Source organism: Carcharhinus amblyrhynchos, chromosome 7 (genome assembly GCF_965287045.1).
Source record: "Carcharhinus amblyrhynchos chromosome 7, sCarAmb.v2.hapA, whole genome shotgun sequence".
Lineage (NCBI taxonomy): Eukaryota > Metazoa > Chordata > Chondrichthyes > Carcharhiniformes > Carcharhinidae > Carcharhinus > Carcharhinus amblyrhynchos.
This window is the reverse complement of record NC_137330.1, coordinates 51461803-51482760: the sequence shown is the minus strand read 5'-3', so window position 1 is coordinate 51482760 and position 20958 is coordinate 51461803. Positions and strand designations below refer to the sequence as shown.

At 41.6% G+C, this 20958-nt stretch overlaps 1 protein-coding gene across 2 annotated transcripts in view; it reads left to right on the top strand.

The window, feature by feature from the left end:
- The window catches only part of LOC145344934 (kinesin-like protein KIF3B), a 169731-nt gene that overhangs the window by 39779 nt on the left and 108994 nt on the right, over positions 1–20958 (top strand). The gene's annotated exons all lie outside the window — the stretch shown is intronic.

The window sequence follows — 20958 nt, the reverse complement described above, 5'->3', positions numbered from 1 at the left end:
ATATTGTGGTAAGAACTAAGTTACATTATCTTCTTCACCCCCAGACATGGTCACACACACACATATCTTGACAATCAGTCTGTTTACTTTGTGAAGAACCAAAGTAATATTTCTGTACCAAAATTAAATTTTGTAAACTGTACTCGGTGGACACCAGGTGCTTGTCTGGTTAATCTTGAAACTATTTTCCTGCACATTGCCCCACATCTCTCTTGCATCACGTAGTGTACACTACTTTTCTTTATTTCTTTAGCTTTCCCTTGTGAGAGACCTTGGGATAGTTGACATTTTTAATTTGGTAACAGTCCCACCAGCAAGAAGAAACAGAAAGAGAATGTGAACAGCCCCCACTTTCATGCCAGAGATGGATGGGTGTTGGGCAGGCTGGGATGCAATGAACATCAAACATCATCAGTTTGAAGTCCAACTTATTTTAACTCCTGAACCTCACCTTGCATCCTGCTGCCCACCAGAGAGAAGCAGCTGGAATGTCAGGATCTCAAAACTTCTCGTCGTAGTGATACTGTGGTATGGGCCTCGCAAACCGTTCTGTTCGAGAGCAAATAGGGACGGAATACAGCCAGTGCTGCCCAAATCCCATGAAGTAATTTTTAAAAATGTACGGTAAGTCATGGAGAGGGTGGGCAAGTGAAGACTGTTTCCTGAATAGGATCAAGGGGATCCCAGCACGGTGGCACAGTGATTAGCATTGCTGCCTCACAGTGCCAGGGACCTGGGCTCAATTCGTGGCTTAGATGACTGTCTGCGGGGAGTTTGCATGTTCTCCTGGCTGTGCAGGTTTCCTCTGGCTGCACCGTTTTCCTCCCACAGTCCAAAAGACTTACTGGTCAGGCGCATTGGCCAGCTACATTCTCCCTTAGTGTACCAGAACAGGTGCTGGAGTGTGAAGACTTGGGGATTTTCACAGTAACTTCATTGCAGTGTTAATGTAAGCTTACTTGTGACATTAGTAAATAAACTTTAAACTTAAAGAGAAATCAACAGAGGGCCAAATCTTCTTTCTGTGCATGGAAAGACCAGCTTCCTGTCTTCCCTTTTGTGCTTTGCCCCAATCAGCAAATTTTAAAATGCCACAAGGTTCTTAATAACTTTGTGGAACCCCAGTTGGCATTGCTACTTGAAGTTTTTCCCTGTGTTAGGTTGGCCACCTAACAAAAAGGACTTAGCAGTTGAATGCTAAGTCTTTGCGTGATTATTTTGACCATGCCAACAACATTCTCTCAAATGTATACTCCCTGATCACAAAAAATAACAGCAAGAACTTGCATTTGTATCGTACAATAAGGCACTTCTTGGGAGCAATTATCCAACCAAAATTTTCATTTGGAAAGGTGACGGAAAGCTTGGTCAAAGAAGGCAGATTTTTCTCCTTCTCAAGGACAACTAGGGATGGGCAATAAATGCTGGCCAGCCAGCGATGCCGATGTCCCACGAATGAATACAAATAAAGATTTTAAGCAGGAGTGAGAGATAGAGGAGAGGAGATATTTAAGGAGGGAAATCCAGAGCTTAGGCCCTCAACAGCATAGAACATTTCTCTCCATTTATCCTATCATTCCCTTTCAAAATCCTAAACCTCAATCCTCTCAATATCAGGGAATATACGATTTGGAGATTGTGGCTCAAACAGCTGCAATTTCCTCACCTACATAATTTAAAATCCTGAAGTGTAAACCATCAGATCCTGGGTCATTAACACCATAATACCTTCTGATACTGTTTTCTTGCCTGTGCTACCTTCAATGAACTCCAGTCTTTGTGTCAATATGAATTTCTCTGGCTATTACATCTTCTTCTACTGTGAATACTGAAAGGAAGTAATTACTGTAAGCCTGCCACATCCTTATTCTCATTTGCAATATTACCTGCATCTGTTTTTAAAGGGTCCACATTATGCCTGACTACCATTTTTCTTCAAATATCATTCAAAAAATGTTTGATCTTGATATCCTTTGCATGTTTCATATCGCTTTTTGTGGCTCTTACCATCATTTCTGTCTTCCTTTGTTGTTCTTTGCAGCTTTCCTAGTCCCTTTGTGCACACTATTGTTTGCACATGTATATCTTCTTTATGCTATCTCTCACCTCACCTGTCAATCATGGCTGTTTTATTTAGTTAGGAGAGATCTTTCTCCTGAGGGAAAGAATGCAGTGACCCTATATCAATCTAAATTCTTCTTTGAACACCTCCCACTGTTCATTTATAATTTTACACAGTTTCCTGTCATCTTATTGAAATAGTCTTTGCAAAACCTAGAATCTGAGTAACTTTTCCAAACTGACATTGCGATCGCCATGGGATAAGTGTTGCTTTTCAGTGAGCTTATTGTTGTTGATTCTAGAACATATTGCTCCAGAAATCTATCTTCGACACCATCAAGAAATTAATATTTTTCTGACTTGAACATCTGCTCATGCCTGGTTATAAGAAAATCCGAATATCCCAATAGGACGACTTTGCTCTTTCTCCGAGCCGCGCTAATGTTTGAATTAATGTATTATTTCATTGCTGCTATCAAGAGGTCAGGAGAATTACAGATTTATTCCACTTTTATCCCTCAATTCTAACCATGTAGTTGCTGATGATTGCTTTTCTTTACCTGCGTGCTCTCATACTAATGCTGTAATAGTATTTGTGAACAATAAGACTAATCCCTCTCCTCTTCCAGTTCCTCTATCCTTTTTTAAGCCCTTATGGCCTGGACATTTTAATTCACTAGCATGACTGTTCTTCAGCCACATCTTCATAATGGCCACCATGTTAATCCTCTCAGCTATATTTGGCCCTGTAAATCACTCAGTTTACCATTTATTACATAAAATCTTCACATTGAGAAGAGATCCTAACTTGTCCTTCTGCCTGGACGCTGCCTTTCTTGCACCATTTGATTCGACCTCCTTCTTATTTGTCACTCCTGGGTAACTTGTTCAGTAATCCCTTCACCTAGAGGTAAAGAAAGATAGAAAAATTGACGGCCTGAATCTTCTGAGCAGCTGTGTGCTGTGGTCCTCCTGACCTGACACTGTTGTGCACTTCATCTTCCGATCGTGGCTGTCAATGTAATGCACAATGCACTTTATCAACTCCAAGTTGGAGTGAAGTCAGGGGAAGACAGGGCACATCCCTTTTTAACAGTATTTGCCATGTATTCTCTGTGGTAAGTTTCAAGATACAGGGTGTGATTTCACCCTGCCCAGCAGAGAGTGAGCCCCACTCTGGCAAATTCCCTGGCAGCAGGACAAGCAAACCATGCAAAACACCATGGACATTGGCAGCCAAAGGCAAGCTGCCTCTGATCCAGAAAACAAGCTGGGGGAAACAAAAGGCTGGGGTGGGGAGGGGATGATGGGGGGGTGGTAAAGGTGATTTGGAATCACATCCACCCATTGTGGATTACTGAATGAGTGAGTGGAATGGAAAGCACTAACCACTCGAGTTTCTTTGCTCTATTGTTTCATCACAGCCCACAGACCTTCTTTTATGCCATCTGCTATGTCTTGGCAACCATCTCCTCCACACCTCCCCAACACCCTGGGCACCCCCATGTAAACCCCACATGGCATGATATTAGCAGGGTGACCCAGCATATCAGAATACCATCCGCTTCTTTGTTCTTAAGTGGCTGAGGCAAACATTGGAAAGCCACACTTACAGCATGGTGTTTTGTTGAAACCGGAGTGCAAGGAGAATGCACTGATTTGAGTCACATCTAGTATTAACATAATTTGCAGAAAACTTAAAAAATATTTGCACGGTGACACAGTGGTTAGCACAGCACCAGGGACCTGGGTTTGATTCCTGGCTTGGGTCACTGTCTGTGTGGAGTTTGCACATTCTCCACGTGCCTGTGTGGGTTTCCTCCAGGTACTCCAGTTTCCCCCCACACTCTGAAAGATATGCTGGTTAGGTTGATTGACCTGAACAGGCATTGGAGTGTAGCGACTAGGAGAATTTCACAGTTACTTCATTGCAGTGTTAATGTAAGCCTTACTTATGACTAACAAATAAACTTTAACTTTTAACTTTATATGAAAGCAGAAAGACAATTCTGGGACTAAATGTCTATTGTTGACAGCAATGACCTTGGTTCAGTCATCCTCTAAGAATTATCAGTAGCCTTCTGTAATTTACTTCATTATATTCATTATGACAGGGATGACAGGGAATAATGTTCAGAGGTGTTCTGTGAAATGTGATATGTGTGAAAAGATCAAAAGTTCTGCCTGTCTTCAAAGTGCTGACAGGTTGAAATCTGAATATCTTTGTGGAGAATGAGGATTGTAGAAGAGAATGGATTAGCTGTAAGGGTGTTCATTTAAGAATTACTTTTAAAATCTGATTTATAAAGGAGACCATATTTTCATGGAAATTAGAGATGTCTACTTGTCTACATGTCTCTTTTTCCTAAATATGGATTATTCACTTTACCTTTAGTCATTTGGTCAAATTTAAAAATAAGGTGATGTCAAATTGGCACATTAGAATATCAGACCACTGCACTGTGGCGCCAGAGGCTTCAGCTGCTTCCCTGTGGAGAAGCATTAACCAAAGGGCTGATGCTTCCCTCATGGGTGAATTGGCTGAGGAGAAACTGACTGTTAGTGGAATAGTGACTCACTGTGTACGAGGTTAAAAGCAGTGTTATCAGAGGCAGAGACAAGCCTTCCAACAAAGGGTTATCCAGACTTGAAACATTGACAGTATTCTCTCTACACAGATGCTGTCTGACTTGCTGAGATTTTCCAGCATTTTCTGTTTATATTCCTCCTGAGCTACTTATTACGGGTCTTGCATTTAGAGAAAATGGTACAAAAAATGGAGGCAGTTTAACTGGACATGAAATAACACATGAAGGGAGAATGGCTATTGTTGACTTTCATTTGGAGAGCTGTCCTAATCAATAATTTATATCCCTTTTATTTATGTGCTTTTTAAATTGAAAGTTATTCAAAGAATACTTGACACTGTATGATGCTGAAATGTGTGTTGGTTGCCAAGTAGCCAAAGATAAATCTGCTGACATGGTAGCTTTCCATTCCTTTTAAGGCTGTATTTTCTTCAATATAAAGTTCAGTGGAAATGTAGATGCAAGTAAACTGAAGGTGGATGGAAACTGATAATGGATCTTACTTCTTTGTCTGCAGCATGTTTAATCTTGCTGTTGTACATAAACGTGTTTTGAATAATTATGGTGAGAAAGGCAGCTTTTAAGAACCAGCAGGACCAGAGTAAAACTCAAGCAAGAGAAAATCTAGTAGAACCATCACAGGAAGAAGGGAATGATGGAGATAAATGGAAAGATAAGCTGAGTTTAATGCATTCAGATCTTTTATAATTATTTGAAGAAAGGGCAAGACTACTTAGGGTAGTTCAGAATGTAAAAGAAAAACCACATCAGCAAACAAATGACTTTGAAAATAATTAAATACCTCAGTAAAATTGTGACTACTTGCTCAATATGAATTGAAGATTTCTAACAAATCATATTGATTATATGGTAATTACTGTGCAGTTCTTATTTTGAGAATTTTGACAGAATAGTAATTATTATGATGTCTAATGAACAATGACATAATTAATATCCAAGCAAAATCCAAAGATGTGCAGGGTAGGTGGATTGGCCATGTTAAATTCTCTTAGCGTTAGAGGGCTAGCAGGATAAATATGTGGGATACGGGAATAGGGTCTGGATAGGATTGTTGTTGGTATAGACTTGATGGGCCCAATGGCCTCCTTCTGCACTGCAGGGATTCTATGATTCTATGAATATTTATTTGAAATTTATTGGCAGAATCTCCTTTCAAAGTTTCCAATGCAATGGGCAGTTACAGAAACATAGCAAATTCTTGGGGCCAAGTGCATCAAGAACATTTGTTTCATGTCCCCAGTAAGACAAACTGTTCTCCCCTCCTCGATCCACTGAAATACCATCATGTGATTAAATATGTGGAGAATTAAGTCCGTAGAATATTCACACATCACATTAATAATGAGTCATATCAAAAAATACTATGCTTCAATGAAACTGATATTTTGCTACAATGGTTATATTCAGGATTTCTGCATTTGATGACTTTTTCCAAAGGCTCCACATTTGGCTAGAGCTCCTTAGCAAAGGATTTTTAGGCTTGTGCCTTAATCCAGCCCGGATGACTGTCTGATTTCAGTTTCCTGTGATGCAGTGTGAAAAAATAATGTTGGGCATCCTTCTGGAATTGTACTCCATGTGGAAAAAGTACGCCCACTGTACTGTTAATTAGGAAAACCTAGGATATCAATATTGTAATGATGAAGGAATGGTGTGGAAAAGTTTGGGTGATGTGTCACCTAGCCAGTATCTTGACATTACCATGTGCCTGCTGCCTTTTTCCTTCTGGGTGGTGGAATAGCGTGTCCATCAGTACATTGTGAAAATCTCAGAAAAACAATTGAGATACAAATCGTATAAACGTCCCAGCAATCTCTGTGCAAAAGGTTCTTTGTACTGTGCGTGTACTGGATGTTAACTCTGCTTTGATATGTGATGATCATTGTTGCATTACCTTGCTCTAGATGAATACAAACAAAACTGAAGGGCAAGCATAGAGGTTGGAAACAGAACTTTACTGGCGGTTTCTTCTTGCTGCGGCTGATATTGACTGCTACAGATTGACTAAGATGGTTGCCACATGATATTGCATCACTTCCTGTGATTACATAAATACATAACATATGTTTCAATGATTATATTCAAAACACTAACAAACACACAACCTGAACATTCTCCTTCCCTTAAATAACAACCCCATATGGTATACTATTCATACAAATATTAATAAGCAAACTTTATGAAAAATAACAGCCATAGCATGATTTAACGTGGGACATTCAAGTCGTTACAGGGACATTCGAAAGCCACTTTTCAAGATGTTGCCTATGTTTCGTACTTTCAGAAATATATTCATTGTTGACCGAATCAGCTAATTTTTGTGTGATGTGTGACTGTGCTCTCAAATTCTCCGTCCTCTCCTCCTGAAGATTGTGTTTGAAAAGATTGTTGCTGCTTTGCTTCTTGTCTCCTCGCTTGCAAAATTTTTATGGGCATGTGTTGGTGGCTTCACACATGGCGAGCAGAGAATCCCCTGAGGTGAAGATGGATTTCCTCGCAATACCACACTGCGCAGTACCACAACATTTTGTATTGTTACCATACACAGATATGGTTCTTTGCACCGTTGTGCCAGAATCCATGTCTGTTCTTGTGGTGTGCAGATCCTTCACCTTCTGACCAGTGTACAGTGCTGGTGATATCTGCACCTGCATGCATGTTATGTATGCCTTTTGTCTTCTGTTGTTTCTCATACAAGCAGCCTGGCATCAAAAATGATTTGGTGAGATGATGGATTGGTAGTGTGGTTCTCATAGGCCACCGAAGCAGAATCTCAGCAGCTGATGGAAATCCAGGGTCTAGTGAAGCTGTGCCAAGATACAATCATACGACTTGGATATCTTGCCCTGTTGCTGAACATTGCTTGATCAGCAGTTTAACTGTCCTGACCACAGGTTCAGTCATCCCATTGAAACAAGGATATCAGAGTGAAGAGGTGATACAATTGATGGACTTATTTACACTGATCCAGGAATTACTTTCCCTTATATTGTGGGCTGCCTTTGGATAACACTTCCATCAGGGTACAAAAGAGATTAAAGATGGCAGCAAGAGTGCTGGAAACTGTTGCACTCATAGTGTTCTGGAGTTTCTGATCAATTGCAAGATTTGGAATGACAGCAACAGATAATCTTCTCTTCCCATAGTGAACAGATTTATTACTATCTTAGCCGATGTTGATGATGGTATATCAGACAGTTGGAGAGTTGATGAACTTGATACGCATCACGAGATCTCACCATTTGGTCATAGAATCATAGAATATCTACAGTGCTGAAAGACCCCATATCTAGCGTCTGCCATTAAGGCTGCAGTTAATGAACCTGCAGTCTGTGCTCCCAGCCTGGCTGGCTGTATTGTGGGGTAGGTAAATCCGAGCACCCTCATACCTTTCATGGAGATAGGCCAGCTTCTCCAAGACATGGATCATGGATCAAGGAATTGTGATTTGGGAATCTTTTGAAAGATAAGATCAAAAGGTCATATACCACCGCTCCCCACTCTTAGTCCTCATATCCCCTGTGCCTGCTCAGTGCTGATTCATGACCTTTCCATGTCTATTTGCCCAGTAATCATTATGCACATAAAAATGAGCCATATAATAATAATGGGAAATGTGGAACTGTTGAGGGGAAAAAACAATATTCAGAAATGTTCTTTGGAAATAAACTGCAATTCCCCCTAGTATTCATGGACTATTGAAGTATCAATAATAGAGGCTTCAAACACTTCACACCTAATCTTGTTCTAATAAACATTGAGAAATTGACAGAAGATATCACAGAGAACAGCCTATTATAACCACTTCAACGTGTCAATCAAGGAAAGCAAATTATCGTCTTCACTTATCAAAACAGAATCTCTTCTGAGCTTGTGCTTTGCCTGCTTTGCTGAAGATCCACACCAATAACACAGCCTGCCAAGCAGAAAATGATCCATTTGTCTCTGGCTTGTCCTCTGTCCATTACTCAATATTCTATCTAGAGCAATAAATTGCTCAACATCCCAAGACCCCTATTTTTTACCTGACACCTTATTGACTGCCTTCTGAAAATTGAAATATACAACACCCACTGATTCTCTCAGCTGCTCTGCTTGTTATATGAAAAATTTCTAATACCTTTGTCAAGCACAATTCCCCTTCCATAAAACCGTGTTAATTTTGCCTAATCATATAGTGCTTTGTAAGAGCCCTATTACCATGTCTATCACGAAGATTCTGGCATTTCTGCAATTGTGGATGTCAAGCTAACTGGCCCAGGATTCAATGTTTTCTCTCTCCCACCTTTCTTGAACAGTAGCATTACGTTTGCTGCTTTTCAATCCACAGGCATCATTCCTGAATCCAGGGAATTCCGAAAAATTGAAATCAGTAAGGCCCTTGCAGCCTTCCCTTTTAAAATTCTAGGATGCAGACCATTAGAATTGTGAATTTGTCAAATTTAGTTCTATTTTAATCTCCAGTACCTTTTTATTGACTAAGTAATTACTTTAAGTTCCTTGTTCTCATTCGTCCCATGCTGCCCCACAATTTCGAGTATTTCCTTTGTCTTTTTATGTGAAAACAGACACACACTTGAACATTAGGTCACCATGTCACCTTTTGAGCTAGATTGAAAAAAGTCCTATTTCCTCAAGTTTCTCTTCATAAATACAACACCGTTATTTGTGAATCCAAGCTGAAAATTTTCAATTACTTCTCTATCATTGACAAAATGTTGTATAGATGATTCAAATATGACCTAACTTAAGCTTTGAGTATATTTGGCGGGAGCTAATTTTTGTTTTCTATATCTGTAGATACAGATCAAAATTGTCTCTTGTCTTTTTAGTAGTGTCATCTGTTTGTATTGCCATCTTTGACCCATGTATTTGCACAGACAAGTCCCTCTGTCCTGCTGTTTTTAAGATCTTTTTATTTAAAGTTTATGTTCTTTGCCTATTCCTATTTCAAAAAGATATTACTTTTTTTCTACATTTGAATTGTATCTGTTTTCCATCCTGTTGCTTCGTACCTTCATGTGGTCTTTCACAAACCTTGTCCCAATTTGTCTGCTCTGCAATTTCACATTGTCAGTAATTTTCAATCCCAGCAGCAGTGCAGATATCTGCAACTTTCCAGCCCAAGAACTTTTATTGTCATCCACTGCTTTCTGCACTCACAACAATTTTCTCTTCAAGGAACCATTTGCCTTAAGCTTGCTGTGCTGTTCCCTCTGCCATAAATTGCATATTTCACATTGTCAAATGTTTTACAAAAGCCCATGGAAGTCACATCCTGACTGACAACAGATTCTTTAATGGTGTCTTTAGATAAAACGGCAAGCGGTTATATCATTCAAAATTAAACCTGGAGCATGAATCATGATGTGGAGATGCCAGCGTTGGACTGGGGTAAACACAGTAAGAAGTCTCACAACACCAGGTTAAAGTCCAACAGCGTTTGCTACCAAATAAACCTGCTGGACTTTAACCTGGTGTTGTGAGACTTCTTACTGCATGAATCATTAGCAGAGGTTGTTTTACTGGTGTTTAAATTTGGGAAGGTTGTTCACCCCTGAGCTCATATTTTTGCACAGCAGTGCTTCTTTAGTACTGCTGCTTCACAGAACCAGGGGCCCGGGTTCAATTCTTTAAATCAGTGCTTTTCAAACTTTTCTTCCGGTGGCCATCTCTCATGACCCATCCATGTTCACTCACAGCGCCAGGCACTCGGGTTTGATTCCCGGCCTGGGTCCCTGCCTGTATGGAGCCTGCATATTCTCCCAATGTCTGCATGGGTTTCCTTTGGGTGCTCCGGTTTCCCCCTACAGGCTGAAAGATGTGCTGGTTAGTTGCATTGGCCATGCTAAATTCTCCCTCAGTGTACCTGAACAAGTGTTGGAGTGTGGCGACTAGGGGATTTTCACAGTGACTTCTTTGCAGTGTTAATGTAAGTCTACTTATGACACAAATAAATAAGCCAAACTCTTTGACTCGAATCAATAAAGCAAATAACCCATTTTTAGAGGGACAGCTTCAATGCATGATACAGTTGTGTACAAACCAATGGATGACACGTTAAAAAAGAATGTGTTACAAAGTAACAACACCTCTTGAGTTGTCGATGATGTGAGCGTTATTAATTTGTCTAACCCTGTTGAGCTGCCTTGAAACACAGTTATGCTTTGTTCTGCTTGCAGAGTTGAGGGGTGATCTGGCAGGCAGCAGATGCTGCTGACTATCACATGCTTCAGTGATGGTACTTCATATGACTCTAGTGTTACTGAACCAAGTGACTCATGCTGCAATGGTATGGGCTTTTATCTCACTGTTGCAGGAAGTACCAGGAGTAGGTTTGCATCTTCACACAATAATTCACCAGGGGAGTTGCCTGCTTTTTATAGACCCACCTCATTTTAATTCCACTGAATCCTGTAAAGGGAACATCTTCCACTTTACTATTTCATCCCCAACAGAGTAAAGCTGAAAAAAAAATCAAAGGTGACACGTGGATAAACTTTTTTACATAACGAATGGATAGGGTGGATGGTCAGAGGCTTTTTCCCAGGGTGGAAGGATCAACTACAAGAAGGCACAGGTTTAAGTGTGGGATGGTATGTCCAGGGGAGACATGTGAGAAAGTTTTTCACATTGAGGGTGGTGGTGCCTGGACCGCACTGCCATTGGAGGTGGTGGGAGCAGACATGTTGGCAACGTTCAAGGCGCATCTTGATAGACACATGAAAGAGATAGAAATCGATCAGCGCAGGCTTGGTCCTGTGCTGCATCATTCTTAGTTGTTTGAGTTGTTAAAATCTGGCACTAGCTCAGAATGTGGTCGAGGCAGATTCAAACTGTGGATTTCAAAAAGGAATTGGATAATTATCTAAAGAGAAAAAAGGCACAGGACCACAGGAAAAGGCAGGGAATGAGACTGGATGAATTGCAGTGCAGAGTGTTAGCAGTATCATGACACGGTGAATGGTCTCCTTCTCTTGTTAACTATTTTATTCTACAATTTATAACTTGCTTATATATTCTGCAGTGTTGCATGAGACTTTGTACAAGTCAATTTGCACAGACCATCTTGTGTAATTAATGATTTGGGCTTCTCGATCATGAGAAACGCAGCTCAATTTCGAACATGATAAATATTAAAGTCATGTGTGTTTTTTATTGCATCCTCCCTACATCACGCTGTTTGATAACACTTTATTTCATTTTGAATGTACTCAATTGTTCCAATTTGTCATTCCTCTGATAGTTTTGGATGAGCAATGCAGCAATATCAGGCAGCCCAGTTGCCGCACCCCCAACCCATACCCGCAGCAACCAGCCTGCCCCACCCATCCTCTGCACGATCTCTACCGAGGCATTGTATTTATGAATCGAGCCCAATCCTCACGCCACCAAAAGTGTTGGAAAATGCTGTAATTTCAGTTGAGATGCTTCACTTCGTTCAGTAATATTTAATTTTAGCACAGTCATGATATGAAAATCTACCTACAGAAAGAAAAATCACATCCAATTTCCAGATTTGAAGGGATATTGTCTGGATTTGGAGAGTTTTGGGAATAGCCTGTTTTGAAAATTGGCCATTCAACTGCTATATTTATAATCGGGCAGAATGTCGCACAACCTGCTGATCTGATCCCATTAATTTACTGCCACACAAGTCAAATTAAAATTGTAAATATCTTTTGTCTAAAGTTTACAGAACAACTCCAACACTGGTTGCCTTACTGAGTTTGTCTGTTTACTGTTTTATCAATATCAGAGCATGCCTTAGAAAAACAATTAAACCTGAGAATTTGCACATTTCATGAGCAAAGCTAATGTGATTTACTGCACCCGAATGAAAATCAGCTCAAATAGGGAGGGAGGATCCGAGTGTTTGACACAAGAGTCAGGCAATGGAGAAACTTATTGAACCATGGTGATAGAAATGAGTATGATAAGATCAGTCTTGTGAATCCAATGACAGTGCTCTGACCACACTAAGAAGTTACAAGCCCAGGGGTGGGTTTACAGTGAAGCACACCATGCCTCAATCGCGGAGGTGGGGGATGCCCATCCGCAAACACTCAGCTGGCCTGATCGATATTTGAAAAATATGGTGGAGCTACTCACCCAATCATAAACTCAAATTAGTCGGGATCAGTCTATCCACAGCAAATGGACAGTGAAAGCAGACTGTGATTGCATGAGAAGGCAAGAGTGGGAGTTATCAGCAAGGAAAAAGTTCAAATGGTTGAATTGATGTGGAGGCCAGCGGCAGGCAGGGTGAAAGCAGCATGGCTGGCAGCAGGTGGGTTGGTGGTAGCGGAGCCCAGTCCAGCAGCAGGCAGGGCGAAAGCAGCATGGCTGGCAGCGGGTAGGCAGGTGGTAGTGGAGCCCAGTCCAGCAGCAGCGAGACCCCGAGCACATCAGCAAGCCACAGGTGAGGCAATGGATAGAGGTTAGGCAGCAGAGCAGTCAGAGGACTCCGCAGTAAGGTAGCAAATTCTCTGCAGAGGCAATTGTTTTTATAGACATCCCACAGTTGGTGTCCTTCACATTGGCCTCTAAAATCTCAAGAGCCAGTCACCTAGACAATGACTCAGGGATGGAGACCGAGGTGGCAGACACCCAGTCAGAGGTCACCACGAAGGATGAATTCCAGTAGTGGCTCCTCGACATTCTTTACAGAAGAGGCATTCACCTCGCCATTACACACTCTCTGACCAGACCCTTCAAGCGATGGAGATGAGGCCATAGACAAAGAGCATCATGGGAGTGAGGTGAAACCCTGAGACTCTGGAGGAGAGGCATGTGATAATCTTCACAAGGCCTGTGGGTCTCGCTGAATATGAGTTCCCCTGATAACAGGCAGTGGCTTGCCCAGCTAGAACTCATTGCCTGAGCCTTTTATAATGCAGGCCTAAGATTGGGCCTGCTGAACTATAGTCCCTGGCACCATGATCGTGGTTTTACTTTGCAGTCTGTAATAAATGATGTTCCTTTCCAGTCAGGTTCCCTGAGTCATTACTAATAAGTGTAGAAAAAATTGCTATGCTAACAAGGGATGAAGAGAGAAAACCTTAAAAGCCCGTTCCACTTCCACATTCTCATGTTTAAATGCTGTTTTCCAAAATGGACAACTGCTGTCCTGATGTCTTGGCTGCATCTAGTCACATGCGGGTAGTTTGAACCAACATTGCTGTCAAGACTGGCCTTCAGAAAGGAATGGAATTCTGCCAGACAAAACCACCTGATATCAGACTTGAACTCACTGGACTCCATTCACATGAATTTATGCCAGTAACTTTTATTTGATTTTGTCAGAGGAAGTTAGCTTTTATCTTGAAACTGAATGAGGCTCTGTGAGTGATAGTGAATGGCAGCCTATGTATCTTGTTGTTTGGAGTATTTATTCCGGCACTGGCTCATTCTGAACAAATCCTATTTGTGATGCATGAATCTTTTAAAAAAAAATGAGTTTCTCAGCAGTGTTTTTGTGAGCTCTACAGGTCATTTATAACACTCAATTAAGATGATCTAAAAAGGATTTGATTACTTAAAATTCTTCTAAATGCATAGCCACGTAGCTTTATAGATCATAAAATAAACTTGAAAAAATACCCCTTTTCCAGATTCCTGTGGTATCAGTTCTCTAAAACAATTCGGCCTTCCTGCCTTGGAGCTTCTGTGCCACGATGATGTCCTCCGCTGATTCTCCCATCTTGTTTCTTATCCGTGTTTGCTCACCCCACAGCTCACATTGCAGTATTAACCATTTTTACCATCATTCTGATGAAAGGTGAGCTTGAATTTCAGCAAAGCAATTATTCACATAAGCACACTTTTACAAGTGGAGAAGCAGTTATCAATAGGTGGCTTCCGCTTTCATGTTTCTGGGGGAGTGGGGACAGACATTAGGGTGAGCACAGGTCCCCACTAACTGTAAATCCACCTCTGTCCAGGCCCAGTGACCCTGAGTGAATCATTACCCAAACCTAGCCTGACCGCTTTTATCATACTGTTTGCCTACCCAATCTGAACACACAACATCTGCCATATAGCTTCTGCATCTCACGCCCTACATTCATGTAATGTCAAAGAACTTTGATGCCTTTAGGATTACAACTGTTTTTAGTTACTACTTAAATGAGGGAAAATCAATGGGTGAGGTACCGTATCTTGCAGGAACATTGTAAATTGAAGTTTTAGAGGCTTGGTGTCACTTTACTTTTATTATTTTTTGATGTGTGGTTAAATTGTTGGACTGCATTCATTGCACAGCTCGAGGCACCGGTCCAGTCCAACAGTTCCGTATTCCAACCTCCCCAGTTCCTGTTATTTAAATTACTTTTCTTAAGACGTACAGCCACTTTTGTTGCTTGCTGGTGTTTGGGGGGAAAGAAAACCTGATGGCTACTAACGTAGCAGCAGCCCACAAAATCGAAGAATTGACCATCTTCTGAATGACACACCACAAGCTTAGAAGTTGACAATAATTGCAGCAGATCTGTTCAAAATAAAATCTTCACCAGTGTTCTATTTGGTGCCACAAGCAAAGTTAGTTAATGGGTTAGTCATCTTGACAATCCATTACTACTGAGGATTTCAAGACGCCAATCGTAAAATGTTAATTTATTTTTGCGTGGAACCATCCCCTTCTGATAACACAGAGAGGCATAGGTTATTCTAGTTTTGTGCTCTGAGAAAGGATTTTTTTCTGCAATGGTATGCAGAATAACGATCATAATGTCTGAATTGATCGACAACACTGCCGTCTTTGTGGTGTGAAGTCAGATAATGAGACTTCCACAGCAGCTGCAGAGGAGGCTGCATCATTACCGCGAAAAACTGTTTCTAATGACCTTATTGCTGAGCACACTCAAATTCTCTTTTTTTTGGTTGCCAACATTATGCAGGGCTGGAAGTAGAGGCAAGAGAAGAGTGAAACAGCACAACAGTATCCAGAACCAGTAAACACGAATGGTCTATAGTTAAAAAAAAAACACTGGATGACCAGTGTTAAGGAGATTAACAATATGATTACTGTATCTCATACATACATAGCTGTTTGTTAAATGTGATTGACAAAAAAATCCCTGCATGAATAACTCCCTGTTAGTGAGGGCCATTATAGGAAGGTATTTATCAATCTTTTAAAGGTAAGAGAACTAATGTAATTGTTAGTGTTACCATTGTCACTCAAGAGGCCATATAGTTAGCTAATGTGGAATCTAGAAAATCTCAGGCTGGAACATTAGTGCTTACATAGGCTCAGGTTAAGGTATGTGTTTCCCCAACGCTGACACTGTGGGGGTGGTGGAGGTAGGACTGGATTGGGGAGGAATTTTCTATCTCTTCTTGGCACATTAGCATCTAAGTGATATGGATTAATTTTTGGCAGTGAAATCAGGTGGAAATTGTTTCTGAATGTTTTGCACAATTGAAACAGATCTCCCAATTGCTCTATCACCTCTTGAGCCTTTCCAGTTACCCACTCGTTGGAGTACCTACATTTATTTACATGAGACAGAGTGAATCAAGAGTTGGGTATTTCCTGGGCTTAATGGATGGATACACAATTGTGGGAGTGATACCCTTCCTGTTGACCTTATTGAGTGGGGTATGCTATGGACATCATCGATTGCAACTCATACATCTGTATGCGCTGATCTCTCTGCTGCTTTATAGTGATGTCAAAACTGGTAAGTTGACATGCTTTTCCATAAAGTGTGTCAGAGAGTTAATAAATGTATCACTGTACTGCACCCTGGGGTTTGTACATTGATCTTTCGTGCCCACACAGATTGAAGTCGATGGTCACCTTCATAGTCAATGAGAATGCAGTGGGGATAGTTGAATGTGTTTTGAGATCTTCCTGCAGCAGGTTACAGAGATGCAAAATTCCTTGTTGCTGAAGCACATTCCGCTTCAGCACAACTACTGTGAAAGAATTTTATAAGCTCTGTTCTGCCAATAAATTTGTTTGCAGACAAGGGGCATTGGTGGGAAGCAACGTCTAGTGGAATGCATCCTCAATTAGTGGTACATTAGTCACCTTAGCCTCATCCAGTGCTGCTCCTTTGCCATAATCGTAGCATCCAACAGTCTTCCCACAGGGAATTCAATACCTTCTCCTGCAAAGCCTTGACTTTGGGTGGAGGGTGGGCCTGAAACTATGCTGATAAGTTAACACTGTCAGAAACAAATGCAGGTATTTGCACTCAGAAATCTGAAGAACACGTTCTACAGTAATTGTTCCCTGGCAGTAGAAATCATTGCTCAAATTCTTCAGACTCAAAACTTGATCAAGTGCCTTGATATTCCTGGTAGCTGAAAAATCTCAGCAGCACAAATCAGTGAAAGCTGCGGATGCTGAACTTTGTCCTTCACTCTGATATATGTAAATAAATTCAGTGAAGATTCGGGCAAATCAAAGGATGGCTGCAAAAAAAAGGCCACTCAACTGATGAAGGGGCAGAGCCCTGAAAGCTCGTGGCATTTGTTACCAAATAAACCTGTTGGACTTTAACCTGGTGTTGTGAGACTACTTACTGCAAAAAAAAAGAGCAGCTTTGGAGGGGTAGGGACAGGAAAGCATTTGAATTGCACAAAATGGGAAATTCCTGACTTAAAAATCCTGCCGCGTTTACTTACTATTAATGTAAGTAAGGCAGCAACAAAGTACCACACTCTTTTGATACTTCCTCTAAGTGTCACATTTAATGATCAGACAATATTTCTTGTCATATACAATTGCCATTGTCTTGGTTTCCTGGCATTTGGCTCCAAGTTAATCGAGGATGAAAGCCTTGGCCCTCTCACAATTGGTGTGCATCACAAGCGAAGTGGGTTCACAAAGATTCAATCACATTGCTGGCATTTATCGCTCTGCACTGCACACATTCTGATGCCAGTTGGCAGTTTGAAATATTGGCAGTGCCAATAGAACCAACAGCTGCAAGAGCAATTTCCGCCTCCATCATTCAGATGATGGAAATCAAAATGTGATTGTTAGAATGCTGGCAAAATGATTACCCAAAATATACTTTCAGTCCAGCAGACATCCACTATACTTACCGTTCAATGAATTTAATTTAGGAATAGTTGCTAACTCATCAATGGTGAGGTCAGACTGCATCCATTCTGGTTGTTGTATGGGTCTTAACCCATTGAGCTGAATTTTACTACCCCATCTTTGTGCATGGAGCTGGAAAATGTGGTGAGCCATTCAAAAATCCATTGACTTTGGAGGGAGTGGAAAATCCCGCGGGTGGAAACTTCCACTATTTGTACGGGAATCATGAATTAATGGAGTGAATAAGATCTGTATAACTGTCATGATATGCAGTTATTTAAAATTTAAAAAAACACAGGTTGCAAATACTCTACTTGGCTGCTTTGATTGAAAGGCAGAAGTTAGAAAAAAAGGAGCATCTGGTCATGCAGCTTCAATAGAGCTCTTGGTGAACATTTCCACAAGGGATAAGATTATGTTATTATGAATACTTGGTTGAGTTTCAAAAGCTACAGTTATCTCAGCAGAGTTCATTGTTTTGTGGACAATTTAAAGAGTCTGTTAAAGGATTGGCTGTCTTTGATGCAGAGTGTGAACAGAAATTTGTTTTTTTAAGAGATTAGCTCGAGGAGATGAAAAGTTTTAAATGTTCACGGTCTTTTTTTCATTACTGAGTGTATAGGAGTCAGAGCTGTAATAGGTGGATAGAAGTTGTTTCTTCATTTCCATGTGGCTCTTGAGGTTTGTCCATGGTGAAAAACTATGGGTTGATACTGAGGGTATTAGTGGCCTTGTGGTTTGGGAATGAATTGGCATAGAGACTATGAGGGGCCCTGGGGTGATGGGTCAGAGGGATGCATTGGCCTGGGATTGTCACGGAGGGTATAAGGGACCATGGAGCGAGTGTATAGGGGATCGAATAGTGAGACGGGTGAGGACTAAAGAGCTTAAAAATTTCTAAAGCAAGTGGAATAAAGTCCCAGAGAACCAAAGTGGACTTTCTAACTAGATTGCTTCAGCACCTGCCCTTGCCCCAGTGGCTGCCTATGCTCTGTTTCTGGCAGGCCCAACCCCATCCCAAACCTGCCTTTTCAGAGTAAAAATCGCACATTTGCAAAGAACAAAGAACAACCCAGCATGGGAAACAGGCCCTTTGGCCCAACGAGCCCGCGCTGCCATTTCAACAAAGCATTTTCCTACACCTATCCTGCCCCGTGTGTATGTGAATGGTATCCCTAATGTAGCCAGATTCAGGGGAGAATAGTGTAGGGTCAGTTTGTTACACCAATCAGCCTAAGAGCACATCTTTGGGGTGTGGGAGGAAACCGGAGCGCCCAGAGGAAACCCATGCAACCACAGGGAGAATGCGCAAACTCCCACAGACACAGGCCCAAATCCATGTATCTGCACAGCTAGCAGTGATAGTCACTGAGCTGTTGCGGTGCCCGTCTGTTGGTCCAGGATTAAGCACACACAAGTACTAGGCCACTCTCGAAACCTCCAAGAGCAGCCCACGCACGACCCACCGTGTGCATGCCCCTCGTTTGACAACAAGGTGGACCGACACCTGTGGATTAAAAGAGACAAAACATTAACATGTAATACTACATTTCCAGTGTCGTCCCGAGGCTCTGACCCTTTTTAATACTGCCTACTATAACCCTCCATCCCTCCATCGCTCATGTGTCTATCTAAGTAAACCTTAAACAAGTCCAATGTGCCTGCCTCCACCACCTTACTTGGTAGCGCGTTCCATACCCCCATGACCCTCCGCGTGAAAAACCTTCCTCTAGTATCCAAATTATACTTCTCCCCCCTCACCCTTAGATCGTGACCTCTCGTAATAGTTGTCCCCAATCTAGGGAAAAGCCTGCCACTGTTGACTCTATCTATTCCCTTCATTATTTTATACACCTCTACCAGATCCCCCCTTAATCTCCGTCTTTCTAAGGCAAAGAGCCCCAGTTTTTCCAATCTTTCCTCGTAACTCAGTCCTTCCATGCCAGGCAACATCCTGGTAAACCTCCTCTGCACCCTCTCCAGGGTCTCCACGTCCTTCCGGTAGTAAGGTGACCAGAACTGGACGCAGTACTCCAAGTGCAGTCTAACCAACGTTCTGTACAACTGAAGCATTAGACGACAGCTCTTATACTCTATACCCCTTCCTATAAAGCCTAGCATTCCATAAGCTTTCTTCACAACCTTCTCTACCTGTGTTGACCTGTACCCTTTACAGAATCACTCCTGGTGAGTCAGGAAATTTCCAAACTCGATCTACCTGCCTCGGTAGCTAAAATCAGGCTAAAAGTCTCATCTCGGTTAAGTTGGAGAGTGGAATTTTCTGCTCTCACCAGCAGTGGGAATTGTTGGAGTGGGAACACTGAATTTGGTAGGAGGCAAATCTGCTGTGGGACAGAACACACCCAGCAATGCTGAGGATGAGGTCTGACACCTTTTCTATCATGTATAATACAGTGAGTGTGACCATGCCGGGCTTTCGCTTGACTTGTTTGTGGGTTGGCACTCCTAATTTTGGCGCAAGTTCCTAGATGTTAGTCAGGAGAAAATTGCAGGGTGAACAGGGTTCAATCTCCTGTTGTCATTTATGTTGCCTCAGTCAGAACCAGGTGGTCCTTTTTTTTGTGGACTTTGTAGCTGTTTGAAGCAACTGAGTAGTCTGCTGGGTCATTTCAGAGGGCATTTAAGAGTCAACCATATTGGTGTGGGCCTGGAGTCACATGCTGGTCAAATCATGTAAAGATAGCAGATTTCCTTCAGAAAAGACTTCAGTGAACTTGATGTTGCAAGTTGAGATATGGGCAGCAGAACTTTGGATGACTTAAAGTTTAGAAAGTGCAGAATATAGGAGGCCAGCCAGGAGTGTGATGGAATAGTTGACTCCAGTGGTAACAAAGTCACGAGTAGGGGTTTTAGCAGTAAATGAGCTGCCTCGGGGGCAAGGTCACGTGATGTTACAGAGGTGACTAGGTAGTCTTAGTGACAACACAAGTACAAAGTTTGGAATTCACCCCAGGATCAAATCTAACATCAATGTTACGAACAGCCTGATTTTATCTCAGCCTGTTGCCAGGAAGAAGGACGGAGTCGATGGTTAGGGAGCAAGGATTGGCGTGAGGACCAAAAACAATAGCGTCAATCTTCCCAATAATTAACTGGAGGAGATGTTTGCACATGCAAGACTGCATGTCAGTAAAGCAGGCTGTTATCCCTTGAATGATGCCAGTTTCTCATTAATTTGATGTTTCCAGTTGGAGCAGAAGAAGATTTTCC